This window comes from Scomber scombrus, chromosome 9, assembly GCF_963691925.1.
Source record: "Scomber scombrus chromosome 9, fScoSco1.1, whole genome shotgun sequence".
Lineage (NCBI taxonomy): Eukaryota > Metazoa > Chordata > Actinopteri > Scombriformes > Scombridae > Scomber > Scomber scombrus.
In genome coordinates, this window is record NC_084978.1 from 2,299,187 (window position 1) to 2,314,910 (window position 15,724).

The 15,724-nt window shown below is 40.4% G+C and overlaps 1 protein-coding gene across 1 annotated transcript in view; it reads right to left on the reverse strand.

Moving 5' to 3' along the window:
* Positions 1-14,678, reverse strand: part of LOC133985990 (protocadherin-17-like) — a 200,062-nt gene extending 185,384 nt beyond the window's left edge. Inside the window, exon 1 of the mRNA XM_062425752.1 lies at positions 14,653-14,678. The gene's annotated coding sequence lies outside the window, so the exon portion shown is untranslated. The remainder of the gene's footprint in view (positions 1-14,652) is intronic.
* Between the last annotated feature and the right edge of the window lie 1,046 nt (positions 14,679-15,724).

Sequence of the window (15,724 nt, forward strand, 5' to 3'; positions counted from 1 at the left end):
ATCGTGCTCTCTTCTTGTTTTCTTGTTTTAAGGAACAAAACACTTTGATGGTTCAGTGATAAACAAAAATGACTGGAAAGGTCGTGGAGATAATACATTTCCTTCAGTAGAGCGTTGATTAGTAAAGATATCAAAGCAACAGTCAGAGTTCCTGTTTGTTGGTGTTGAAATCAGACTGAAAACATCAACTCTGAACAGGCAGACGCTGATATTCTGCTTCTTCTCGTTTATCAGAGAGAGAGAGAGAGTGAGAGAGAGGCCAGAGAGGCAGGAAGTAAACAGGAAAAAAAACAGGAAGTTGCAAAGTGAAAGGCTCCACAACAGATCAATTACTTCTACAGGGAGATGTTGTTATAATCAGATCAGAAAAGGAAGGGAGGAGCTGCTGGTCATTATGTTTTATTTCCTGATTGATTAAGTCATGTTTTCTTCCTCCTTCTCTCTCTCTCTCTTCCTCTGTCCCTCTCTCTCTCTCTCTCCGGTAGCTGTCACTTCCATCGCCGTCACTTGTCAGTCAAGATGCAGATGGAGGCGGTTGCCGCGGCGACTGCCACTGACTGTACACTTGGCAGAAGGTCCTTTAACACCTCGAGTTGTACTATCAGTCACTCCGGAGACTCGCTGCTGACAGGCCTGATTGTCACTTAGCATCTGCTGCAAATTACTGCATGCTGTACCCTCAAATACTGCACTGGTACTAGTACTACTATAAGTACTACTATAGGTACTGATACTGGTACTGATACTGGTACTGGCACTGTTAGTGGTAAGGATACTGATACAATACTGGTACTGATATTGCTAGTACTACGGCTGCTGTAGTGAAATTACTGCAACTAATATTACCACTACTGCTGATACTGATACTACTACTACTATAAGTACTAATGATAGTATTACTCTTAATGGTACTGCTTTAACTGCTCTGCAACTAATACTCCTACTAGTAAGCCTATGCAACTAATACTCCTAGTACCACTGCTACTGTTAGGGGAACTACTACTGATATTGAATGTACTACTACTACTACTACTACTACTACTACTACTACTAATACTACTACTACTGCTGCTGCTGCTGCTGAAGTCAAACTAATTAGTAAGTTAACTACTACTAACTACTGCTACTGCTGCTACTCATGCCAGTAAAACTATTACAGTTTAAAACTACTACTGATAGTACAAATACAACCAGTGTTGCTGCTACTGCAACTACTGCAACTACTGTAACTATTGCAACTACTACTGCTACAACCACTGCAACTACTGCAACTACTGTAACTATTGCAACTACTACTGCTACAACTACTGCAACTATTGCTACAACTACTGCAACTATTGCAACTACTACTGCTACAACTACTGCAACTTTTGCTAGAACTACTGCAACTATTACTACAACTACTGCAACTATTGCAACTACTACTGCTACAACTACTGCAACTATTGCTACAACTACTGCAACTATTGCAACTACTACTGCTACAACTACTGCAACTTTTGCTAGAACTACTGCAACTATTGCTACAACTACTGCAACTATTACTACGACTATTACTGCTACAACTACTGCAACTATTACTACGACTACTACTGCTACAACTACTGCAACTATTGCAACTACTACTGCTACAACTACTGCAACTATTGCAACTACTACTGCTACAACTACTGCAACTTTTGCTAGAAATACTGCAACTATTACTACAACTACTGCAACTATTGCTACAACTACTGCAACTATTACTACGACTATTACTGCTACAACTACTGCAACTATTACTACGACTACTACTGCTACAACTACTGCAACTATTGCTACAACTACTGCAACTATTGCAACTACTACTGCTACAACTACTGCAACTTTTGCTAGAACTACTGCAACTATTGCTACAACTACTGCAACTATTGCTACAACTACTGCAACTATTACTACGACTATTACTGCTACAACTACTGCAACTATTACTACGACTACTACTGCTACAACTACTGCAACTATTGCAACTACTACTGCTACAACTACTGCAACTATTGCAACTACTACTGCTACAACTACTGCAACTTTTGCTAGAACTACTGCAACTATTACTATGACTATTACTGAGACTGCTGCTGCTGCTACCAATAGTACAACCACTGTCAATACTACTGTTGCTAGTAGTGGAGCTACTACTACTACAACTACTGCTACTTCCACTGATAGTACTGCTGCTACTGCTGCTACTGCTACTACTGCTACTGCTACTAGGGAAACTACTGTAACCATTGCAACCACCACTGCTGCTACTGGTGGAATTACTACAACCATTACTTCTAGTACTATAAGTACTGATTCTGCCAATACTGCAACTGCTACTTCTAATATTACTAATGCAACTATTGCTCATGCTAGTACTGCTACTGCTGTTTGTATTACTACAGTGACTGCAAGCACAACTACTACAGCTGCTATTATTATTACTGCTGAAACTACTACTGCTATATTACTGTTCCTACTTCAACTACTGCTAGTACTGCTGCTACTCATGCAGTAACACTACTATTATTACTGCTTCTACTACTGGAACTAATACCACCACCACGGCTCGTACTAATACTACTGCATCTTGTATTACCACCAATGTAACTGCAAAAAAGACTAAAACTGGGTTTGCTACTACTATTACTAGTCAAACTGTTACTGTTATACTACTAGTACAACTACTACTATTAGTGGAACTACTACTTCTACTACGACAACTGCTAATATTGCAAATACTATTACTGCTTTTACTACTACTAAAACTGCTGCTTGTATTATTACTACTATTAAACTACTACTTTGACTAATACTGCCATTACAGCTGGAAGTAGAAGCATCTGCAGCAGCTTAAATCTGATTTTTGTTTTTAATACATTTTAGTTTATTTTTCAAACTGAATAAAAATACAAACATCTTGAATTTATAAAAAAATAAAATAAAACTACATTTTTTCTGTATTTCTGTTTTAGTGTTCTGCTGTTATAAAACAAAACACTGTCAAACTAGGAGTGTATTAATGTTAGCAGCATCTGGACTACTGCTGCTGCTGCTGAGAACAAGCAGCCATGTTGTGTCTCTGCATGTGTGTGTGTGTGTGTGTGTCTCTGTGTGTGTGTGTGTGTGTGTGTGTGCATGTGTGTGTTCTTGCAGACAGACCAGACAAGAGTTGAGCAGCCCAGTGTACAGAGCAGCTGTACAGCATATGACCTCTGACCCCACTTACAGGTGTGTTCATGTGTGCTTGTTCACGTGTGTGTGTGTGTGGTGCAGGGGCAGTGACCTCGTCCTCTCCCGAGTCATACCACCTGCTACCAGCCCTGCCTGGGAACACACACACACACACACACACACACACACACACACACACACACACACACACACACACACACACACACACACACACACACACACACACACACACACACACAGACAGAAAACACACACACATGCCTCCTCTCGCTCTCTCCTCCTCCTCCCTCTCTCCATCTGTACGCATTCATGCCCCATTAATGCATGTTACTAACTCGGCTTCTTCCCTGGTGTTTTCGTGCTCTCTTGTCTCGCAGGTGACCCGTGATTTGGGAGCGTGCCTCTCGGTCCAGCTGGACGCCCATCACTACTACTACTACTATTATTCTTATTAGTTATATTTCTACTATTCTTATTGTTGTAATTGTTATAGTTATTGCTGTTTCTGTCTCATCTCAACCGTTAAAGGCAGATGGTCGCCCACCTAGAGCCTGGTTCATCTTGAGGTTTCTTCTCGTTAAAAAGGGAGAGTTTTTCCTTTTGCTGCTGTTGCCAAGTGCAGCTCATGAGGGACTGTTGGGTCTCTGTAAAATAAAGAGTAAAGTCTACACCTGCTCTATGTGAAAAGTGTCCTTATATGAATCCAAAAACTGTAGGATAACATACTGTATGTAGAAATGCTGCCTGTAAGTCAAAACCCAGACCCATCTATTTGAGTTGATGTCAGATCGTCACACATGCCAATAAACAGTCATCTGCATTGGTTGCTAAGGTGGTTGCTAAGGAGAGAAGAGAGGGGTGGGGCTTAAAGGAAGAGCTAAAACGGCCTGTTTCAGACAGAGGCTGAACTGAGGCGCTGCATAAAGGGTCAGTATAATATAAATAAGGAGTTTTTGCCTCATGAATCATGCAAAGATATTCCAGTAGAGGCCACAGTGTTATATTTCCTTTCAATACAAAGTCTGTTACTGGTGAAACTACCAATAATACTGTAACTACTGTTAGTATTATTACTACTACAGCTACTGTTAGTGATGACAACAGACTTAATGATAACAAAAATATAGAAAAACACCCTGCATATCATTTAATGTTATGGTTAGGTATCCATAGTAATAAGGGTTGAATGAATGTAGAGATGCAACAATTTTATCAATAAATAAAGAGAATAGAAAGAAAATGAAGTGGCAGCTATTTTGATAATCGAATAATCATTTTAGTCACGTTTTTAAAGGGAAAACGTTAACCATTTGCTGGATTTGAAGCTTTTCTTTGCCAAACATGAAAGTAAACTTTGGTTTTTGGACTGTTGGTCAGACATAAGACAACATGTGATGACGTCACCTACAAAAAATGATATATTTAATTATAATTATAACTATTTTTTTGACATTTTATTGATGAAAAAATCACTAGTTGCAGCTCTGAATGAATGTAATGTCCTCTGAAGTGATGGAAACATGACTGTGTGTGTGTGTGTGTGTGTGTGTGTGTGTGTGTTTGTGTGTTAGGTGTTTTGTATTCCCGCTCATCTCCTCCTCCTCCTCCTCATTCTTCCTCTTTACCAAACGCATTCTCCCCCCCTTCCCCCTCCTCCCCCTCCTCCTCCTCCTCCCCCTCATCTCTCCATGGTAGCTCGCCTGTTTTGTTCCTGTTGTGTTCATGTGTGGATGTGCATGTGTGTGTGTGTGTGTGTGTGTGTGCGTGCGTGCGCGTGTGTGAACCCTCAGGCGTGATTCCGTTCCACTTCGCTTGTGTTGTTGGAGCAGGTGGCAAGACAACACGCACACACTGAACACACACAAACACACACACACACTGAACACGTTTGAACACGACAACACACAACAAATTATGTTTCTTGTGTTTTTGATTTCTGGCTCCACATAAAAGTAAAACACACACACACACACACACACACACACACACACACACACACACACACACACACGCTGATCTTTGTATTGAGTCGTCTCAGTGGCCCAAACACAATCACAGGCCTGAGGGGGCGACCGAGATAGACGGAGACAGACAAGAGATGGAGAGAGAGAGAGAGAGAGAGAATGGGAGAGAGAGAGAGAGAGAGAGAGAGAGAGAGAGAGAGAGAGAGAGAGAGAGAGAGAGAGAGAGAGAGAGAGAGAGAGAGAGACTGAATAGACGAGTTCCTTCACAGTTTCCTGAGGTTTAGAGTAGATCTGTTAAAATAAACTGCGACATCTGAATAATAGAGAGCAGGCTGAGAGGATTTCATGTTTTTTTTTCTTCTTCTTTTGTTTTGCTTCATGTTCTTCTTCTAAAGGCTGGACAAGAGATAATTCTTGGAGATGGATAAGAGAGCCCTGTGGTGCTTCAGCTGTGTCTCAAACCCTCCTACCTCTTTACTTACACTTCATCATTTCTGAGTGCATAAGTGCGTTAAACACTGAGAAGTATGGAGACACGCAGCACTATGACAACCTGGATGCTTTCAACTCAAAACAGGTCAGAAAGTTGAGTGTGTAACTATGGACACTTCTCGCCCTCAACGGTCGCCATCTTGGCTCTGTAGCAGAAGGGGAGGGAACACTTTTCAAACAGGAAGTAAGTAGTTCCAGGCCCTGGACGTTGTTACTATGGTAACATCGCCGTGTGAATTTGTATAAATTCTACATGTGTGTACTTTTTATTATTATTTTATTATTTTAATTAATTCGACATGAGTCTCACATGTTTTCAGCAAAGCTTGATGAGTCAGGAAGGTAAAATATTGGAGGTGATGATGATAACTTAACCATGTTGTATTTATTTATGTATTGATTTAATTAATTTACAATCACCTGAAACAGAAACTAGTCTGTTCATATGTTAGATTTCCAAAAATTCACCTTATGATCAGTTTGAACCAGTTTTTGTGCTTTTATTCTGACACACAGAGGAGCCACTACCTGCCTACAAGCCCCGCCCACTGTCATCTGACAAACACCTTGTCATCTGACAGGCCACACACACACACACGCACACACACACACACACGCACACACACACATGGTGGGACTGAGAGGATTAGGTTCTGCTGAGTGATGTCCATGTTCAGGAATGTGTGTGTTTTTGGAAAAAATAACGTGTGTGTGTGTACTACAATGGCCCCTTTGTGACCATGTAAAGCCCCCCCCCCCTCTCCCCCCTCTCCCCCTTTTTCCACTACAGATACCACATGTATCCCCATCATACCTGTTTCAACCTGTGAATACACACTTCACTACTGTAAATACTATAAAAACTACAACTACTACTGCAGCTGCTATTATTTATTCATGAGCTGATTTAAGCAGTTTTACACCAGCATCATCTTAACTCTCCAATAACTAACTAAATAAAACACTAATGCTTGTTCTAATAGCGAGGATAATATATTAATACTACCACAACTGGGCCTCTTAAGCCACATTAGTAGGTGTTTTAGCACATTCCTGTCTGTGTTTGGTCTGCACTGTAAAGGCCAGATCAGTCAGATGAGGACAATTAGACCAGATTAAAAACTAACAGCTTTTCTTTCAGATGTACTAGAACTAAAAAAGTCATTGTGGGTTATTTTGTACTTCACATAGGTGCTAATTTACATGGGAAAGAAGATGTGAAAAGGGGGAACTGTAGTGTGTAGTTCTCAGTTTCAGCTTGAGTTTGTAACCGAAGTGAAAACAACAGAAGTGAAATAATAGTTTAATTCCTCTAAAATGGAAATTCCCTTCAAAACTCAACCTCTTGGTTTTAAGGCTTCTTTTAACCTTTGTGTCGGTCAAATTGACCCCGTCTGTTTTAACTGTTCCTTCTTTCCTGCCACCATCCCCCTCCCTTCCTTCCTTCTTCCTCCCTTTCTTCCTTCCTTCCTCTCTTCCTCCCTACCTCCCTCCCTCCTTTCTTTCCTTCTTCCTCCCTTTCTTCCTTCCTCCCTCCCTCCCTCCTTTCCTTCTACCTCCCTTTCTTCCTTCCTCCCTCCTTTCCTTCCATCTTCCTCCCTCCTTTCCTCCCTCCTTCCTTCTTTCCTTCCTTCCCTCATTTTCTTCCTTAATTCCTTCCCTCCTTCCTTCCTCCCTCCTTCCTTCCTCTCTTCCTCCCTACCTCCCCGCCTCCTTTCTTTCCTTCTTCCTCCCTTTCTTCCTTCCTACCTCCTTTCCTTCCTTCTTCCTCCCTTCCTCCCTTGACTCGAGAACAACAGGAGGGTTAACAACTGAAATATGAGTTGTTTTGAAGGGAAGCGTCTCTTATGTGGAACTACTTACTTACTTCCTGATAGACATCTTTAACATAAACACTAATTCTTTATTATTATTATAAGACTGTGTAAAGGTTTGAAGCCACTAGTTTAAACTCAGGAAAACTAACAACTAACTCCAGCTGTCAGATAAATGTAGTGGAGTATAAAAAATGAAAAGCACACATAAAGTACAAGTACATAAAAAGCTGCACTTGAATCCAACATACTTGTATAGATATTATATTTCCCACTGCTGCCAGCACACACATATCACATTCTACATTATCTTTAGTGGTTGATGGTTTCTGGGGCCTTTCATCTAAGAGACCAGCCGGTTCTTATTGAGGTGAAACCTGCAAAAAAAAAAAAAGCTGACAAAAGTGCAGATAAATAGCCGTCAGAAGAACTACCATACTTATTTTCTCCAGGCTTTACTTGTTATTCTACCTTCACATCTTCTCTTCTCACTAAAAGGCTTTTTTTTCGAGCTAAAAAAATAAAAAAATAAGGAAGCAGAATGGAGCGAATTTCTTGTTGCATCCAAATAAATCACATTATTGTAAATTGACGGCAGTATTTTTGTACTTCAAGCTGAATAAAACGTCTGAGTACTTGCAAGTATTTGTACTTCACACCTTCCTCTCAGCTGTGTCGGACTGATGACAGATACTTTGTCGCTGCCCCTCACTACATTTTTAGGAACGTTGTGGTGAAATTACTGTAATTTTCTAGGGGAGAGGGAGGGAGGCGGGGGAAAAAAAGCTGCTAGCTGGACCGGCTAATGGCTGCCATTACGTTTTCTTTTTTCCCCGCCAGCGAGCCAGACTGTAGAGTAGAGGAACATAAATACAGGTACAGGAAGTCTCATGTCTGTCAGACTGCTGTGACACACGTGTTTCATTATATAGAAAAATAAAAAAAAGCAAAACTCTCTCCACATGTTTTAACTCAGCGATCATTTAATGGACTGTAACTTGCAGCTGAGTAAACTTGATTATGAGTGTTTATAGTATGAAGTTTAACGGTGTCGGTGACGTGGAATATTTCCCCTCTCGAGGTGTAACTGTGCTGGATGTTTCTTGGTGTGGTTTCTGGGTGTGTCGCTCTGCTGTTACTCATTAAAAATATTAAAATAAAAAAAGGAAAATCCAAAAAAAAGTTGAGCCATTTTTCCAGAGTGAAAACGTACAACTATATATATATTTGTATTTATTGTTTTTTAACTCCTCTCTCTTTCCTCCCTCCCTTCCTTCTTTCCTTTCTCCCTCCCTCCTTTCCTTCCTTCTTCCTTCCTTCCTCCCTCCTTTCCGTCCTTCTTCCTCACTCCCTCCTTTCCTTCCTTCTTCCTTCCTTCTTCCTTCCTCCTTTCCTTCCTTTTTCCTCCCTTCCATCCTTCCTTCCTTCTTCCTCCCTTCCTTCCTCCCTTCCTTCCTTCCTCCCTCCCTCCTTTCCTTCCTCCCTTCCTCCCTTCCTTCCTTCCTCGCTCCTATCCTTCCTTCCTTCCCTCATTCCTTCCTCCCTCCTTTCCTTCCTTCTTCCTTCCTTCCTCCTTCCTTTCCGTCTTTCTTCCTCCCTCCCTCCTTTCCTTCCTTCTTCCTTCCTCCTTTCCTTCCTTTTTCCTCCCTTCCATCCTTCCTTCCTTCCTCCCTTCCTTCCTTCTTCCTCCCTTCCTTCTTCCTTCCTCCTTTCCTTCCTTTTTCCTCCCTCCCTTCCTTCCTTCTTCCTCCCTTCCTTCCTTCTTCCTCCCTTCCATCCTTTTCTTCCTTTTTCCTCCCTCTCAAGGTGTAACTGTGCTGAATATTTCTTGGTGTGGTTTCTAGGTGTGTCGCTCTGCTGTCGCTCATTAAAAATATTAAAATAAAAGAAGGAAAAATCCCAAAAGTTGAGTCATTTTTCCAGAGTGAAAACTTCTAACTTGACTTTTTTTCCTGTGTAATTTTTTCCTTTTCTATCTTTTTTTTTTTTTATCATTAACATGTGACGCACTTTGAACTACATTAACCTTTATGAAATGTTCTATATAAATGAAGTTTGATTGATTTTTTCTTCTTTTTCTTTATTGTCACTAAACCCAATGAACTGATCTACTAATGTGTGAAGTTGAAGTTTAATTTTAACACTCTGCAGGTGATTCATCTGTGGTTATAATAGTGTCATTTTACTTTAAGCTCATTTAATTGTGGTGTTGAATTGCATTAACTTTGTGTGCTATATAAAGTTTTGCTATTCTAATTACTATAATTACAGACAGATGAAATAGTTAGCTAAACGTGGATGGATGGATTAAAAGTGCTAAATGCATTTAATTAGTCAAATATCTGAGACTGTTTATAACTTTTTGAATTGAGTTTAAAGTACTTTGTAATGCTGCTTTAAAAAGTGCTATATAAGTAAAGTTTATTACTTATATTATAAACTATTTATAAGCCATTGAAACTGATGGATAAATGGATTAAAATGGATAAAACTTCTGAATAAATAATAATAAAAATATACTTTAAAAAACAGTTATAATGGATAAATAGATAAAATAGTTTATACACAGTTCAAGTAGCAAAGAGCAGAGTATAAATAGTGAAACATAATGGATCAATGATTAAAATAGTCGGCTATAAATAGAGAAATAAGTAAACATAATTACTATTTGGTTAAAATATTAATGGAGAAAATGGTTTAAATGTCATTACAGCTGCAGATCTGACCTCACTGACACTCAGAGGCTAATTTTAAGTATAAATAAATAAATAAATAAATAAAATAACAGCATGCATTTGTATATAATTAACAGTAATTAAAAACTTAGTCTTTAAATCAGTGTGTGTGTGTGTGTGTGCGTAGTGTTTGTGAACGAGCTCATCTGACAGTGAAGTTAATTACTGAACCTTTTAAAGAAAAATACAACTATATATATATTTGTATTTATTGTTATTTAACCTTTGTTAAATTTTAACCTCCTTTTCTCTTTCTTTCCTTCCTCTCTCTTTCCTCCCTTCCTTCCTTCCTTCCTTCTTTCCTTCGCTCCCTCCCTCCTTCCTTCTTTCCGTTCTCCCTCCCTCCTTTCCTTCCTTCTTCCTTCCTTCCTCCCTCCCTCCTTTCTTTCCTTCCTTCTTTCCTTCCTTCCTTCCCTCCTTCCTTCCTTCCTTCTTCCTTCCTCCCTCCTTTCCTTCCTCCCTCCCTCCCTCTTTTCCTTCCTTCTTCCTCCCTTTCCTTCCTTCTTCCTCCCTTCCTTCCTTCTTCCTCCCTTTCCTTCCTTCTTCCTCCCTTCCTTCCTTCTTCCTCCCTTCCTTCCTTTCCTTCTTTCTTCCTCCCTTCCTTCCTTCTTCCTTCCTCCTTTCCTTTCTTCTTCCTTCCTTCTTCCTCCCTTCCATTCTTCCTTCCTACTTCCCTCCTTTCCTTCCTTCTTCCTCCCTTCCTTCCTTCCTTTCCTTCCTTCTTCCTCCCATCCTTCCTTCTTCCTCCCTCCTTCCTTTCCTTCTTTCCTCCCTTCCTTCCTTCCTTCTTCTTCAGTAAAGAGCTACGAGACTCAGACAGTGAAGAAAAGTCTAAAATGTTGTTTTCATTGGATTTGTTGGAAGCGAATGAAGTTCATGTTGGCTCTACGATACTTCACAGCGCTCTCAGATACTGTATCTCTGCTGTTATTGTGCAACAAATAATGAATCAAAATGCTGATAGTCAACATCGTGATATGAGGTAGGAGCGGTTATTGATATGCTGGCCGGCGATGGAGGGAAGTAGATCCAGGATTGTTAAAAAAAGGGCTGATGGAAGACTTTTTAAAAATGTTTTTGGACTCCCTTCCTTCCTTCTTCATCCCTTCCTTCCTCCTTTCCTTCCTTCTTCATCCCTCCCTCCCCCCTTCCTTCTTTCCTCCTCCCTCCCTCCTACCTTCCTTCTTTCCTCCGTCCTTCCTCCCTTCCTTCTTTCCTTTCCTCCCTCCTGTCCTTCCTTCCTTCCCTCCTTCCTCCCTCTCCCTTCCTTCTTTCCTCCCTCCCTCCCTCCTACCTTTACTTCCTTCTTCCTTCCTTCCTTACTCCCTCCCTCCTTTCCTTCCGTCCTCCCTTCCTTCCTCCCTTCTTCCTCCCTTCCTTCCTCCCTTCCTTCTTTCCTTTTCTTCTTTTTGCTGCAGCTTCATATTAAAACATCAACATCTAAAATGAGAGTAAAGCTGAAACATTTTTGACCTTTCGCTGATTGTTTACATGCAAATATGTCACTTTAAATGTTGAAAAGGGCCATATGTGGGAGATGGGAACAAACACTCGACTCACAGATTATATAAACCTTGAATGACTGGCAACACACATAAACACACACTTGACTCGAATTGAAAGGGCAGAGCTCTCCACAAAGGGAGGAGGAGGAGGAGGAGGAGGAGGAGGAGGAAGAGGAGGAGGAGGAGGAGGGGAGCTGATCTTTTTCTTCTGGTGCATCAGTGAAATAACTCAGAAGTAGTTTATAATTGTTCCAGATTGGTTTCAAAATGCTCAGCGAGACGTGTATGTGATCATTTAGCAGAGCTTTTGACATTAAAATGACTCTTTAGGCTCAGATAGCTTCAGTTTTAGTTATAATTATAATAATAAACGCCTAAAAAATGAAAGTCAGAGGTGGTTTGTGGTTCTTCCTAAAGAGCATTTTATATTATTTGACTACAACTGCATTTTCACATCATTTTGAACCTTATAATATCTATAAAAAGACAGTATTTGTAGTTTTTGATATTCAGAAGAAGAACATTGAAATATGCTCAGTGAGATAAGCAGCGCTGTGATCCTCATTCAGAACAGGATTAGGATTGATTTATATGTTAAACATAACTAAATAGTGTTTCTAGAGCAGCAGCAGTCACTATATGAACTCAATAATAATCATATCTCCCTGGAAACCAAAAAAAGAAATGTCAATGAAATGTATATATATATTATATCTGACATGAACATACTGAGAGAAGTTTAGAGAGAGAGGAAGAGAGGCAGTCATTGATCCTCCTTCCTCCTCCTCCTCCTCCTCCTCCTCCAGTCAATGCTGCAGGTAGAGGGAGGAGGGGTAGTTTTTTGGGAGGAGGGGTAGTTTTGGGGAGGAGGGGTAGTTTTGGGGAGGAGAGGGCGTGAGACTGTTGTTGTCTCAGCTTGTAGTGAAGTTCACAAGAATTTGCCAAATTTTAAGATACGTGGGAAACTAAGACAAACAGTTTTTAGCTCGTACATAACAACTCGCTATTATCTTAACGAGCACGTCGCATGTAGAGCACTTCAACGATGGACTGACGGTAGAAATTAAACCTAAAATATTTGTTTTCTACATGTTTTTCATAAATAACTTAAAGCTTTTTTTCTTAATTATGAAGGTTTAACCACATTTAGAGTCACAAGAGTAGTTGTCAAATCTAATAAATTGTTATGTTTAGTTTCACCTAGTTCACCCTGTCCACTGCTGTTGCCCTCTGTGTGTGTGTGCATGTGTATGTGTGTGTGTGTGTGTGTGTGTGTATTTGTGTGTGTCTGTGTGCGGAGAAAGCGCACGTGGTTTGCATTCGTCGTTACTGTTATGCCATAATGTCAAATTTCAGTGGTTGCCTTCTTCATTTAACTACTGAGAGCCTAAAGGGGGGGAAACACAGTAGTCAGTACTATGAGTCAGCACACAAACACACACACACACACACACGTCGTCACGTTACCATGGAGACGGCTGAGCTGGTCAGCAGAAAAGCAGAAAAGGACGCTGCCGGACTGTTAATGTGGCGTCCAGACAGGGTGAGGAGTCAGAGGGAGAAAAAAAAAAGGAGGGGGAGGGGAGGAGGGAGGAGGGGGGGATGAGAGAGTGCTGTGACCTCATTAACCTTTGACCTCTTCACTCTTTGCTGCTAATAATTGTTTCTGAGTGATATTTGACCTTTGACCCCCACCTTCCCCAGGCAGGTTCAGCACCTGCTCTGTTTTTTTGATCTCTGTCGCTTTGCTGCAAGTTCAAAGTCCAAAGTGTGTGTGTGTGTGTGTGTGTGTGTGTGTGTGTGTGTGTGTGTGTGTGTGTGTGTGTCTTTGAGGGGGCCTTAAGTTAAAACCAGCGTTATGAGGACATTTCTGCGTTATGAGGACAGCTTCAAGAGGCACTTTGGGGGTCAAGACTTGGATTTAAGGATGATGTTAGACTTAGGTTTAGGTTCAGTTTAGACATTTAGTTGTGATGGTTAAGTTTAGGGTTAAGGGGCGAGGGAATGCATGTCCTCACAATGATATAAAGACAAACATGTGTGTGTGAGTGTCTGTGTGTGTGTGTGTGTGTGTGTGTGTAGGCTACATGCCAACAGGTAGGATCTGTGTATTTAAAGCGATGGACTCAGACAGAATGGCTGATGGATTCATGTTGAGTTTTGTGGAGAGAAAATGTATTCAGGATAATTTTCATTTTATTTTTGTCCTAAAAAGGGAATTAACATTAATTTAAAAATCTCTCTTTTTATTCTGAAAACCAGTCTTGCATTTTACCAACACGCTCACAATAGGCAGCATTTATTTTCCTCCATCCAACTGCTTTAAATTTGCATTTTTAAATTACTGATGAATAAAAAACTCTGTTGAAAATATTGCAAAAATAAATACAGTTGTTATGCTTTTGTCTTGGGTGTAACAGCAGCTGTGTGGATAAAAATCTAATAAAAAACAGACTGAGTGAATAAATGATGACGTGCATGAATCATGAAAATAACACAAATGTCATTTTTCCCATCATGTTTTTCCACATCATTTGAGCTTTGCCTGACGCTCTTTTAATGATGTCATCGTCTTTTTGCATCCTCTTCTTCTTCTGCAACCAATGGAGGATTAACGCCACCGACTCATAACAGTAGTCGATGAAAAACTTGCATTAATTTGAATTTTCTATGTTGAAATTTGAGCTAAATTTGATGTCAATGCTATTACTTGGACTTTTTAGGTATTTGCAGATAAACAAACTTACAATTACGACCATGTGATAGTGCTAGATATAAAGTCTGAGGATCACTTAAAGGTTTTTACAATCATCATGAGGGGTATACGAACGTCTGTACTGAATATTACAACGAGTAGTTTTAAAATTCACTCAAAACCACAAATGAAGACGAATCTGGACCTTTGGTGAGTAAAGTAGTTCCTTACCTCGGAGGTCAGGACTCCCAAAATGGGTTAACGAGATGATTATAAAACATCTCTGTCACATTAAACTCTGTAAACTGTTTTTTTAAAGGCTTTCCTCTAACTCAAATATTTGCTTTTTTTCTTGCAGCATAATGGACATTTTATCCTCTTCTGGCCTCTAAAAGTCCATCAAAATAAACAAACTGAGACAAAAACTCTTAGATCGAGTTCATCAACTGCAGGGTCAAAGTGGACGTTGGTTCATGTAAGCAGTCACAAGCCAAAAATGGTCGGGAGCCAATAATCAAGTAGATATAAAAGTATTTTGAAGCAGCACCACCTGCTATCCTTAGAGCTGGCTACAAATAAACTAATTATCTTAACCTTTGTGTCGTCTTCCCGGGTCAAATTGACCCCGTCTGTTTTGACTGTTCCTTCTTTCCTCCCTTCCTTCCGTCTGTCCTTCCTCCTTTCCTTCCTTCCTCCCTCCCTTCCTTCTTTCTTCCCTCCTTTCCTTCCTTCCTTCCCTCATTCCTTCCTCCCTCCTTTACTTCCTCCCTTCCATCCTCCTTTCCTTCTTTCTTCATCCCTCCCTCCCCTTTCTTTCATTCCTCCCTCCCTCCTGTCCTTCCTTCCTTCCCTCCTCCCTCCTTTCCTTCCTTCTTCCTCCCTCCCTTCCATCCTTTCTTCTTCCTCCCTCCTTTACTTCCTTCCTTTTTCCTCCCTTCCATCCTCCCTTCCTTCTTTCCTTTCCTCCCCCTTTCCTTCCTTCCCTCCTTCCTTCTTCCTCCATTCCTTCTTTTCTTTCCTTCCTCCCTTCCTTCCTTCCTCCCTTCGATGACAACAGCAGGGTTAATATTTTGCATGTTTTATAAAGACAGTAAAATATTAAGTTCATTATAAAACCTCACAAAAGAGGAAATATGCTGATTTCTAAATCCAGATATGTATTTTTTAAACCTTCATTCTGTTGTGTAAACATGTGACAAAGACATTTTCTCTCCATGTGTGTGTGAAAGAATGGAAATGAAAAATAATGAAATACCGTACCTTCATCTACCTGTTTTTTTTTTTTTTTAAATCCCCCTCCCAC